The 12,695-nt window shown below is 38.6% G+C and overlaps 1 protein-coding gene across 1 annotated transcript in view; it reads right to left on the bottom strand.

The window, feature by feature from the left end:
- The window catches only part of FBXO10 (F-box protein 10), an 80,107-nt gene extending 68,373 nt beyond the window's left edge, over positions 1 to 11,734 (bottom strand). The window contains exon 1 of the mRNA XM_051995987.1: positions 10,943 to 11,734. The gene's annotated coding sequence lies outside the window, so the exon portion shown is untranslated. The remainder of the gene's footprint in view (positions 1 to 10,942) is intronic.
- Between the last annotated feature and the right edge of the window lie 961 nt (positions 11,735 to 12,695).

Here is a 12,695-nt window from a genome sequence, read left to right as displayed (position 1 = left end):
GCCAAAGAGGTCCATTACACAAAAAAGGTTAAGGAATTCTGTTGTGAAGCAATAGGAGAGAAGCCATTCTCTATGGGGAATGGTACATTAATAAAGACTGTGTGAAGTTAGTTGAAAGAATACTTTACTCGAACTCAGATAACCAGGATTTTATCTGCCAAATATTGTCATATGATAATGTGATGCTGGGCAAGTCATATAACCTTTCTCCTCTAAGCAATTCTCTAAGATCAGAAGTTGCAAGAGGGTGCCAACCTGCATGAGTAGAGTGAATTTCCACCCCTGGGAATTCCCTGTACCAATGCAAACCAAACATCCAGACTCCATCCCTATGAATAGTTTACAAAGTGCTTGCCTTAAAACAACCATGTGACACAAAAAGCAAGATTTCATTACAGTTCTATCTTGTTGAGGGGTGAAAAGAAGACAATGCATAATACAAAAATTTCATATTGTCAAAATTACCTTTCAAAATCCCTTTATTCGTCCAACACTATCTTTAAACAGTAGCTATGAAGGGATAGAGTCTCTTTAAAGGAAGGCAAACTGTATCAGAGAGCAGATAGATGATTTGAGATGTTGCTATGAAATCGATAGAACATAAAATTAAATTTTCATAAGTCAGTTATGCTATTTATTAGAGGAGAGGTTGAAACTAGTACTTTTATTCAAACAAAAAACAAAACCAGTTTATCTGCCTTAGTTGGTAGGAAATTTGATTACAGTGAGGGAGAAGAATAAAAACAAAAGATATCAATAAAAATTTTAAAAATTAAAATAAGTTGGCTCTTGCATTCAAGGGTCGAGACAAGGGTGTGTGTGTGTGTGTGTGTGTGTGTGTGTGTGTGTGTGTGGGATAGAGACAGAAACAGAGAGAGAGGGAGAGACAGAGAGAGAAAGAGAGAGAGAGGTAGAGGTAGAAGTAGAGGTAGAGGTAGAGAGACAGAGAAACAGAGAGAAAGAGAGAGAGACAGAAAGAGAAAGACAAGGGGAGGAGAGAGAGAGAGAAAAAAAGAGGAGAGAGACAGAGAGACAGAGAGAGAGAGAGACACAGAGAGAGAGGAGAGAGACAGAGAGAGAGAGAAAGACAAACACAGAGACAGAGAGGGAGGGAGAGGAGAGTTTCGACATTCCCTGATGTGTATAAATTACCGAAGTTCCTTTGGGGAAGATGGTTTATGACTCACCCTGTTAGATTCCCAAGCTTGTCAACAGCCCCCTGGAGAATACCCAATTGTCTTTCTCTCTCCATTATAGCTGTGGGACTCCAGGGGACCTGAAAGCATGCAGTTCCAGAGAGAGGTTAGAAAGACTCTAAACTTAAAGCCCTTGGCTTGAAGACCTTAGGGAAACTTGAGGAAAATGCATTCAGCTCTGGCGGCCCCAGTATTTCTCATACTCTCACTTTGAACAAGGGCTGGCTGTTGTTTTCCAAGTCCTTCGCTAGCATCAGACTTCACATACAAGGTCCCTAGGAGACATGTGCTAGTCACTCCTTTCATTTTAATTCCACAGCTCAAAGGCTTCCCTGGCAAAAGAAAGGAGAAAACATGGAGGATGAAATAAAGTGTCACCTAGGTATGGAAATCTCAGCAGAAACAGTTCTTTAAAGAAAAGCACTTATGTAAAGCCAAAGCAGAATAGAACTAAATGTCCTTCATTCAAATAAAGTAAAGTTTCTAGCTGGAGAAATTTTTTTAAAAAGGAAGGAGCCTGAATGAAAGGTTCTAGCTTCATTAGGTGTGATTCATGGAAAGGCTAGACCAGGATCTACTACTGGCTCTCATGCTGACTTGTGCATTCTTAGTCAAGTTACAACTTTATAGCAAAGTTATTATTTCTCACATTTGAAGAACAAAAATGAGTTTGTTAATTTATGGGACTATTAGTATCCAAGGGATTTTTAAAATTTTTAAAATGAGAAAGGAAGCATAACATCTAATTAGAGCCAAAAAAAAAAAAAAAAGAGCTTTTTAAAATTAAATTTGCTAAGTCAGAAAGTAATAAAATGCATTTATTAAGTATTTCCTACGTGCCAAGCACTGTGCTAAGCCCATTTATGTTAAGGGATATATACATTCATTCAACAAATAACGATTATGAACATTCACTGGCAATGCATTTTAGTGGAAGAATGAGGTAAAATGATGATAAAGACATAGTGTCAGTCCAAGAGAAGCTTATCTGGTAGTAGATGAGATGAACCATTTCTACAAGTAAGGAACAAGTACATAAAAAACTCAACATTCTAATAAGAATTCAGATGAGAGTGAGAGAACTTCTGGAAGGGAGATTTCAAGGAAGAAATGAAAAAAAAAAAAAACTGGATCTTACAGAATGGGAAATGATGACAAATGGAGAGAAAAGGCATTTTAGGCACAAGAAAGTGTGTGGGCAAACTCACAGAGGCCTGTAGATATTTTGAGGAACAATAAGTAGTGGAGTTTGATCCATTTTGAGGATGTATAAAGCGGAGCAGTGAGAAATGAGGCTTGCAATAGTGAAATCAGAACCAGACAATATAAAACACCTGAATGTATATTCACCAAAACAGACACAGGAACTATATGTACATAAACGTAAACCACTTTTTACACAAAGTCAGATATAAATAAATGATGTAATATTTATTGTTCATGGGTAGGTAAAGCCAAGGTAATTTTAAAAATGAATATGTTAATGTCACCCTAATGAAATTACTTAAAAATTATCTTACTAAGTCAAAAAAGAACAAAAAAATAACAAAAGGTCAGAAAAATTTCAAAGAAACCAGAGGAAAAATGTTAAGGAAGCAAATTCAGTACCTCAAAACTGTTTTATAAAGTGAGTGCATCAGTAAAGTATAAAATGGATAATTTTAATTAATTTAAATTAAAATTTTCTTGTATAAGTAAAACTCACGCAGGCAAGATTAGAAGGAATGCAGAAAACTGGGGAAAACTTTCATAAATCATATCTCAGGATGTGATTGGGTTGGAATATTACTATCATGTAGGAAATGATAAGCTGGTTGATTAAGAAAAACATGGAAAGACTTGGACTTATGAAGGAAGATGCTACTCACCTTCAGAAAAACAGATGACAAATGGAAATAGGCATACTGTGGTCTTACATATAGGTATGTGTGTGTGTGTGTGTGTGTGTGTATGTACATATATACATATATAATATATATATGTATCTATATCTATGTTAAATTGTTCCCTTCTAGGAGGGAGGGAGGAAAAGAGGGAGAAAAACTAAGGTAAAAATTGCACAGGAGAAAACAAAGGAAAACCAAGAAAAGCTAAGTAGCTTTGAAAAAATGTGTATTGTTTATTATATAGGTTTTCTTGAATAGAAATGTATTGTTTTATATCATATCCTCTCAAGTATATGGCAATATCTTTTTTCTCTTTTCTCATTTTGTATTTAAGTTTAAAATAAATTTTAAAATTTACAAAACAAACAAAAAACAAAACACTCATAACTCTGAAGTCAGTTATGGAAGTCCTTTACAGCCAAAGAAAACAAGAAAGTCTGGACTTTATTCTATAGGCAATAAGGAGTCATTGATGGGTTTTAAGGAGGGAGTGATGAAACTGAGCTCTGCATGTGGAAAGTTTCTTTAGCAACAGGGATCTGGGAAACAAAAAAGTCAACTGGAAGGTTACTCTAAGAAATAGTTAATGGGAAAATCAATGAAGGCTGGAGCTAAGCTTTCTAATAATGGGAATGAAAAGGAAATGAAGGACATGAAAAGTAATAAACTATGTAAAATGAGAAACCAAAATAGACAATTAGATTTTGAAGAAGAGGTAACTGAGGACAGTCTGTCATACAATTTCCAAGGTCATATAATTAGTAAAGAGGCAAGGTCAAGAACTGTCCTGAGAACCTCTGACTTCAAAGCCAATGGTCTTGCCACTGTCTGTCTCCTGCTTTTCTCTTTTAGTTTCATTTCCTTTTCTATGACATAGCCCTTGGTTAGTACTCTCTCTCATTTTCATTACCTTTCATCTTGGAAACAAAAGGTTCACATAACTGGTTTAAAATCAAAGGCCTACTCTGACATTCTACTTAGATAATTGGGAACAGAGTGATTAAATATGGAGGTGGATGCTTTCTATTTGGTCCTTATTGATACACACAATGAATAATGTTTCATTCCTGGGAATCTTATGTATGGTGTGCCAAAGTTCATGAAGCTGGTAGGACAGCTCTATGACAAATCTTTCATTACTTCTGCCCCTGAGACAGATCTGGATGCCCCCTCTGCCAAGCTGTTTGAAGTCACCTCCATGCCTTATCTGATGCTCTTTCTGGAGTACTAAATCACCCCCGCCCCCATAAAAAAAAAAATCACATCACATGGCCAGTCTTCAGATGGTGGGCCTCTCTGTTAAGCCAACAAGCATTTATTAAGGGATAAGCATTAGGTTATAAAAAGGCAAAAACTATGGTCCCAAGCTGCTCACAGTCCAGTGCGGGGAGCCAACATGCAAACGACTATGTACCCCTGAGATTCCTACAGCTTAAACAGGGGGCAGCTGCGAAGAGAAAGCGGCCCTACAAAAGTTAAGGTTTTAGCTGAGATAGGAGAGAAGCTGAGCAGCGAGAGTGTTCCAGGCTCGACAGAGCCAGGAGTCAGGGAACTGTGTGCAAGCAACTGTAAGCAGGCCAGCGTAGTTGGACTCTAAGCAACCTCCAGGGGAGTAAAGTACACTTTATCCGACAGAGATTGCCAGCCACGAAAAGCCGAGCAGGATTTTATATTTGAGCCTGGAGGCATTTGGGAGCCATCCTGAGTAAGGGGGCCAACGTGGCCACAGAAGCACTTTTAGGAAAACCACTTGGATAGCCAAGTGGAGGCCGGTGGTGTGGACTCAGGCGGGGAGAGGCAGCAGTGCATGTGATGAGAACCTGTGGTTGGGAGACAACTACGAGAGTGGGAACAAAGGACTTGCATGTGGAGCAGGCTCGGAGGGCCTGTCAGCCCAGTATTCATCAAGTACATATTCTGAGTCTCTTCTCAGAAGCAGTTGCCAGAGCGCGTGCTCACTTGGTCTAAGCCAGGGAAAGCCCAAGGTGACCTCTACAGCACTGCAAGGCATCAGAATAAGACCCAAGTGTTGGATGGTTCCAGTTCCACCATTTTTAATGTCATTCAGAAGTTGAGAAAAGTAGGAGCTCTCATGAGTTCATGATTTGGGGTTTTTTCCACGGAGTGGCAAATAAGTGACAAATCAGTGGTTATGACACATCACTTAAAATGACACTTTTCAGCTGTGTTGGGTAACATATTTCATTTTAATTTAAGGACATTCTCAAGCATATGGTCATAATTTGATCTGTCTCTTTCTCTGACTCATTGTCTCAGTCTGCTTCTGACTCTTAGCTTTTTCTTTCTTTGAATGTCTCTGAATAAATTTTTTTCTCTGATCCCTCTGTTTCTCTTTGTCTCTCCCCCTTACTTCATTTTTGGTATATTTTATTTCTTAGTGTCTTTACTAATGCTTTTAAAAAATACCACTCTAAGGGCAACCAGGTGGCGCAGTGGATAGAGTACCAGCCCTGAAGTCAGGAGAACCTGAGTTCAAATCCAGCCTCAGACCCTTAACATTTCCTAGCTGTGTGACCTGGGCAAGTCACTTAACCCCAATTGCCTCAGCAAAAACAAAAACAAAAAACACAAAAAAAACCCACTCTAACTTATGAATAATATCATTTGCAGTATTCTCAACAACTTAAGCAAAGTAAAAAGACCAAGCTATCCCACTGTATCTGGGGCCATCACAAGCAGTCTTGACCTCTGTCTTGCCACTAGACTCCAAAGACTCTGCACAACTGTTTCACTTAAATATGATTCACTGGAAAGTCAAGACATCACCCTGCTGACATCATTGATTCTCTTCAAGAACAAAGAATGAACAACAACAATAACTGACACATAGAAAAGCCTGACAATTCCTGCAGAGGACCAGGTAAGTATGAGCTCCTTCCCCTGAGCTTTATTTACTTGCATTTTAAAGATTCACATTCTTCATAAATTTTACATTATTTTTTTATCTACCCAAGGACATTTTTCTGATTTCTGAACTTAGTGAACCTAGTGGGCTAATAGCCAGAAGACCAGAACTTAAATACCAGCTCAACTCCTACCTGTGTGACTTTGGACAAGTCACATGACCTTTAGTCTCCAGTTTTCTCATTTGCAAAATTGTAAATTTGGACAGGATAATCTCTAAGGCCTTTTCCTGCTCTAAATTCTACATTTTCCTGTGGAAGAAAGGAATATGACCTAAGTGTATAAAAATTTATTTCATCTACTTCAGTCTTCCAAGGGAAAAGAAAGAGAATTTCAATTAAAATGCTGGTTTTTTTTTTTTGGTTTTTTTGGGGGGGAGAGGAGAGGAGAAAAGTAGCTTTATCACAAGGATGAAAAAGACCTAGTTACCTTAAAACAAATTCCAAACTATTTATCTTCAATGATGTAACCATCTCTTCCCACCCTGAATTGGCTGGCAGTGATGCATCTTATGACACTGACCATCACTGTACAGAATTAATTACATTCAGGTTTTATTTTCTATTTATACAAAAATACTCAGCTATACAGTCTAATTGCTCTAATTAATTTGCATTGCCAGGTTAGTAAACACATACACATAAATGGGCTAATTGTTCTCTTATCCCTTTTCTTTTTCTGCCTCCTTCATTATTTCATTATCCCTCTCATTCTTTTCTAATATCTCCTTTTCTTTCCAAAACTAGTTATTACTTTTAATTTTTGTGGGCCAAACTGCAATAATAAATTAATTTAAATAAAACAAAAAAGTAACAAAATGGGAAAAGTAAGATGAATCATTCCCCCTTAAAAAAACAGGTGGGGGGGAGCACAAATACCTGTGCATCCAATGGGGAAAGATGGTTCAATTTTCTGTGCTTAATAGGTATACCTTAAATCTTGTACTTTGATACCTGTGTTATCTGTTTTAGGGTACCTTTAATAGAACTAAATCTTAAAACTGTGAATGAAGCAGAAAAGTACTTAGATACCATATATGATATATATATTTATATATAAATATATGTATAGATATAGGTATGGGTATAAAAGCAAAGAAAACAGGATTTTAATTCCTTGATAGGCACAAGTCAAGAGTTAGCCATCCCTTGCTTTCTTCATCTAGAAAGGAAAGGATTTAGACTATATATGCCTCTTTTTTTTTTTTTTTGGACAAAATAAACACTGAGTTACTCAAATTTGTATTAAAAGTCCATCAAGAGAACCTAAAACTAGTCTTATTCCATTTAAGTTTTAACAAGAATCCATGGCCAAATCAAGGAGTGTATGTATCTTGAATATTGACCAATCTAGCTTGTGTCAAAGCAACCATGGGGAGATAGGGAGACAGACAACACAGAGTATATGACCTTTGAGGTATCGGTTAATTCTTGGAAAAAAAAAAAAAAAAAAAAACACTTGTCTTTCCATTCTAATGCCTGGTGTGTTCTGTTATTCTATTAAAAGGTGTTGCCCCTTTCATATCATTTTCACATCTGACTTGAATCAAAGGTTTAAATAATTTCACTAAAGTGCTTGTTGGTATGTGTCATGCCATCTTCAAATAGAGGAAGCACATTTTTAACCTTCTTCAGACTTGATATATGACCTACTTACATATTCTCTCTCCATCTTCCAGATTATAGTAAAGTCCTTAAGGAAGTCACAACATCTTATTTTTGTGTTTCCCTCTATAGGAAGAATGTTTATTGAAATTGTGGTTTTCTGCAATATTAAAGAGTAAAACCTTGCAGAATTTGTTCACACTCACAAACATTTGGGGAAGGGGTGGTGGAAAAAAAAAAAAGGGAACATATTTTCACTGATTAGCCAACCAAAGTACACCTATTTCTGTTGCCAAGAAGGCTCCTATATCAACTGAATAAACTTCCTTAGAACAAGAAGCCTAGCCATCGGGATGAGGAAATGTCCTGTGTAAAGAGGGTATAAAATTATAAACTTCCTGACCAGACATTTGATTTTGTATAGTGCCAAGTCCCTTCTCTGCCAAAACTAGTTTACAATTTTGGTCAAGCTGACTCCTCAGAAACCTTCAACAGCATCCTATAGTTACTAAACAAAACTGAAATTCTTTAGTCTGGTATTCAAAGGTCACCAGCTCTGGTTCCAACCTGTTTCTGAGTTTTCTTTCTCAAGTCCTCTCCTTAGGGACAAATTATAGGGCAACCCTTAAAGGGAATCTGGCTTTCCCTTCTCTGTACTTTATAAAGTTCCCTTTTCCTGGAATGTCCCCTACCTATCATTCAGGATTAGGGTCAAATCCCAGCTCTTAAATCTTGCCTATTTCCCTTCATCTCCCTTCAACCCAAAGCTCAAGTGCCCTTTCCCATCTGATCTTATAGCACTTTATTCTCCTCTTATGTATTTATATTTATTTACATTCTAATTATATTACATTTCTCAGTTTGCATGCTCCTTGAGGGTAGGAACTTATTTATTCTATTTCTCCTAGTGCTCATTACATACTGGTTGGTGGTCTAAATGCAAAATTAAAATCACCTTAAACCATATTTTGCAAACTATTTAGAATAGCACAATTAACATTTGACTGGGAGCTAGAAGACCTGGGTTCTACTTCTAATTGCCATCAAGTATCTCTTTAACATTGGGACAGATCACTTAATTCTACAACCACAAGGGCTGTAGACTAAAGGGATCCATTAACTTTTTTTTTTAATAACTTTTTATTGATAGAACGCATGCCAGGGTAATTTTTTATAGCATTATCCCTTGCATTCACTTTTGTCCAGATTTTTCCCCTCCCTCCCTCCACCCCTTCCCCCAGATGGCAAGCAGTCCTTTACATGTTGAATGGGTTGCAGTATATCCTAGATACAATATATGTGTGCAGAACCGAACAGTTTTCTTGTTGCACAGGGAGAATTGAATTCAGAAGGTATAAATAACCCAGGAAGAAAAACAAAAATGCAAGCAGTTTATATTCATTTCCCAGTGTTCTTTCTCTGGGTGTAGCTGCTTCTGTCCATCTTTCATCAATTAAGGCTCTCTTTATCGAAGAGATCCACTTCCATCAGAATACAAGGGATCCATTAACTTAAAAATATATCTTGATAACTACATTTAACACAATTACTTTCTTTTGTAACATATTTTATTTTATGCATCTTTAAAACATTAGATTTCACCAGGAGCCCATGACACACAAAAAAGTTAAGTCCTGAGCTATGAAATGAATGTCATCTAAAAAATGAGGGGACTGTGGACTTGATGGCTATTAAGTATTTTTTCCTGTTCTAAATCTAAAATCCTAAAATCATCAACTACTTTTAAACTCTGTTTAAAGTTTAAAGTCTGTAATTCTAAGCTTTCACATTCAAATAGTTCACATGTTACATAAATAAAAATTATTTATAAACACCCATCTTAAAGAATAAAAAGTTGGAAAGTCATTTTCCAATACAAAATCTATGTTTAAAAGAAAAAATAAAATAACATCACCAAAAAATGCCACGTGATAAAATTACTCTGTGAATGGAATTTAAGTCATCTTTTAAGGACCTGAGGGACCCCATTAGATGAAACAGTAAAAAAGCAAAACAAGTTAAGTCTCCACAATCACCACCTTTGGGGGAACTTCTATATTTGGCAGAGGAATAAATAAACACTCTTTACTCTATGCATCTTTATGCGTTGGGTTTTCCTTACAGAGTCAAATCATGATCTCCTGAGGAGATAGAGAAGTAGAGAAAGAAACAGTTTTAAATATGCTCCTTTTTGTTGAAATTACATAAATTTGTTTCAACCTCAGCAACATATTATAAAAATCTGAGAAATTAAATAGCAAACCAGTCTTCTTCCATTTAAACATAACTAAATTCTCTTAGAGAGTTCAGGCACTCTTTCCTGACAGTCTAAAATAGATGTCAAGCGTCTGTCCATATCAGCACAGAAGCAAAAATAGACACTTTGCCCCACTGATAACACAGATGCATCTCCAGACAGTCTCACACAGAGATGCACAGTTACAGAGACATTAGAGAGAAAGAAGCTCAGAGAATCAGAAACAGATGCTAGCTGGGGGAGAGATGCACAGAAACAGGAAGAGCCAGAAACACAGATAGAGGCAGAGACAGGCGGAGACTGAGACAGAGACAAAGGCATAGAGAGACACACAGAGCTACAAACTAGGAGAATCAGAGACAGACACAGACTAGCCGGCACAGAAAGACACGGAGATAGACTAAGACTGAGATAGGCAGAGAAACATAAGAGACAGATAGGGAGGGAGAGAGACAAAGGGACATTCAGGGATGAAGCTCGAGGTGCATGAGAAACTGACACAGAGAAAGAGACATGCAGAGAGGTAAAGTTAGCCAAGCACCGACAGAGGCACGGACAGACAACGAGAGATGCCCGGACTGAGTTACAGACATAACACAGTAACAGGCAGGGATTGACAGACAGTTAAGGAATACTTAAAAAGTCAAGGAAACAGAAGCCCAGAGACAGAGGGGGAGAGATGCCCTGAGAGACTGAAATAGGCAGACTCAGATAGAGATAAGCACAAAGGCACAGAGAGACACAGAGATAACTCTAAAACCCAGAGGCAGACACGAAGAGAGGCAGGGAGACACAGAGGCATCCAGAGAGAGACAGGCACAGAGACACAGAGAGAAGCCAAAAACCCAGAGACAAACACAGACAGAGACGTTCAGACAGACATATAGAAAGCGGGGTCAGGGATCTTAGGAGGGCACAGCTGGGTCCAGCGCTCCCTCCTCTTCCTCTCCCCGTTATCCCCCTTCCTCTTCTCCCCAGAGGCGGGAGGGGGCGCAGCTTTTCCTAACCCCCTCCCCCCCCCCGCCCCGGCCTCGAGGGCCTCTTCCCAGAAGCCCCCGCGGCGGGCAGGCTCACCTCAGCGTTGTCCCTGCAGCTTGAGCTGGGCCTGCAGCATCGCGCCCCCACCCCCGGGACAGGGAGCCAAGGCCGTCCCAGCCGCTCCCCGCGCGGTCCTCCAGGGCAAGCGGGAGGGAGCTCCTCCCTCCCTTGATTCGGCTCCTCCCCCCTCCCTCTCTCGAGTCCTCGACTGCTTGTTGCTAGGGGGTCGCCGCGGTTTCGGAAGTATCACGTGACGGCGCCGCTGCGAGGGATGCTGGGATCCGGCTGGAAGCCCATCTGCAGCCTGGGGTCCTCAATGGGGTGGAAAGCCCCACTTAGGGCCGACGTTCGTGCGTCTGTAAGAAAGCTAGAAGGGGCCACCTCAGAGGCCATGCAGTTTAAACCACTCATTTTTTACAGATGAAGAAACTGATGCCTCCGGAAATGAAGTAGCTAGCCTGGGGTCCCCCGGTAGGACTTGAACCCAGATTCTTTGATCCTAACGCTGGACAAATAACAAAACGAACTCTTTCCTCAAGTGCCGGACTTATTCGTTAAAAACAGAACAAGGAAAATCCCAATAAGGACATTTCTCACAATCAGCCACATCGTTCATTTTGTATTAATTCACTGAGTTTTTTTTAACTTCAATTTAATAACATGATGCGACTAGAACCAGCCTAGAGAAATTAAAATAGAACCTCATCATGAAGATTGGTATTTTATCTCAATTGTGCAAGTTTCTTCTCTTCTGTCTTAATATTCTTTAAGTCTCTCTAAGTTATGGAACCCGGTCTAAAACATACTTCTTCCCTGCTCTCTCCCATAAGGATCAAATATTATAAGGTGTGAGGTTTTTGAGTGGCTCATTTGTATATGAAAATGTCAGGAAATTAAGCTGAAATTTGGTCAAGAGCCAGAATTTGGCATGGATTTCCTTTATATTTTCTCCACACTCATTCATTTATGTGGGCAAATGGTAAAAGTGAAGAATTTTCTTTTAAAAGATGGATCCTTCTGTCAATAAAAAGTTATTAAAAAAAAAAAACAAAGATGGATCCTACCCAGATAGAGTATAGCAAGTAGATAGTGTTTGATCTGGAGTCAGGAAGACCTAAATTCAAAAGTTATTTCTTACTTGGTGTGACTGAAACCAAGTCATTTACATTCATTCTTTATTGGATTTGCTGGGATCCTCCTATCATCAGTGAGCTGAGATCCCTGCCAGGGAAATTGCCACAGCCCTAGGTGATTCAGTCACTCCCAAGGCCTGCTGCTGGTTTTCCTGGGGCACTGCTTGGGCACAGCTGATTGGTGGATTCTTTCCATTCCTATTTTAGCCCTTGCTTCTAGGATATTCTAGGATATCAAGGCAATTCATGGATATTTAATGACAATTTCTGAGCAAAGAAAAGAACTGAACAGAAGATTTGATGTTCAAAAACAAAATTTAAGAGAAGCATAAAAAAAAAAACAGAAAAATCATAAGGGATTTAATAAGGTTAAACTTTTTACATCCTACATGAAAAGATAATACTTATAATTTCTAAGAACTTTTTCTTTATTAGGGTAGTTAGAAGAAGTGTATACAAACAAACGACGTTGGAGGTAAACTGACTGTAATGGGATGATATCCAAAAAAATCAAAATGTGTGGGTCAGAAACCATTTAATAAAAAAGACTGGAGAGATCTCAAGAAGCAAAGCAAAGTTTATTATACTTTCTCCCGATAATCTGGTGCAGCAGCAATCAAGAATACATCAAAGGGAGGAAGCATTGTAGGGCGGCA

The sequence above is a fragment of the Antechinus flavipes genome, chromosome 1 (genome assembly GCF_016432865.1).
Source record: "Antechinus flavipes isolate AdamAnt ecotype Samford, QLD, Australia chromosome 1, AdamAnt_v2, whole genome shotgun sequence".
Taxonomy (NCBI): Eukaryota; Metazoa; Chordata; class Mammalia; order Dasyuromorphia; family Dasyuridae; genus Antechinus; species Antechinus flavipes.
Note: the sequence above shows the minus strand (reverse complement) of the source record. Positions and strands in the feature narration are given on the sequence as shown.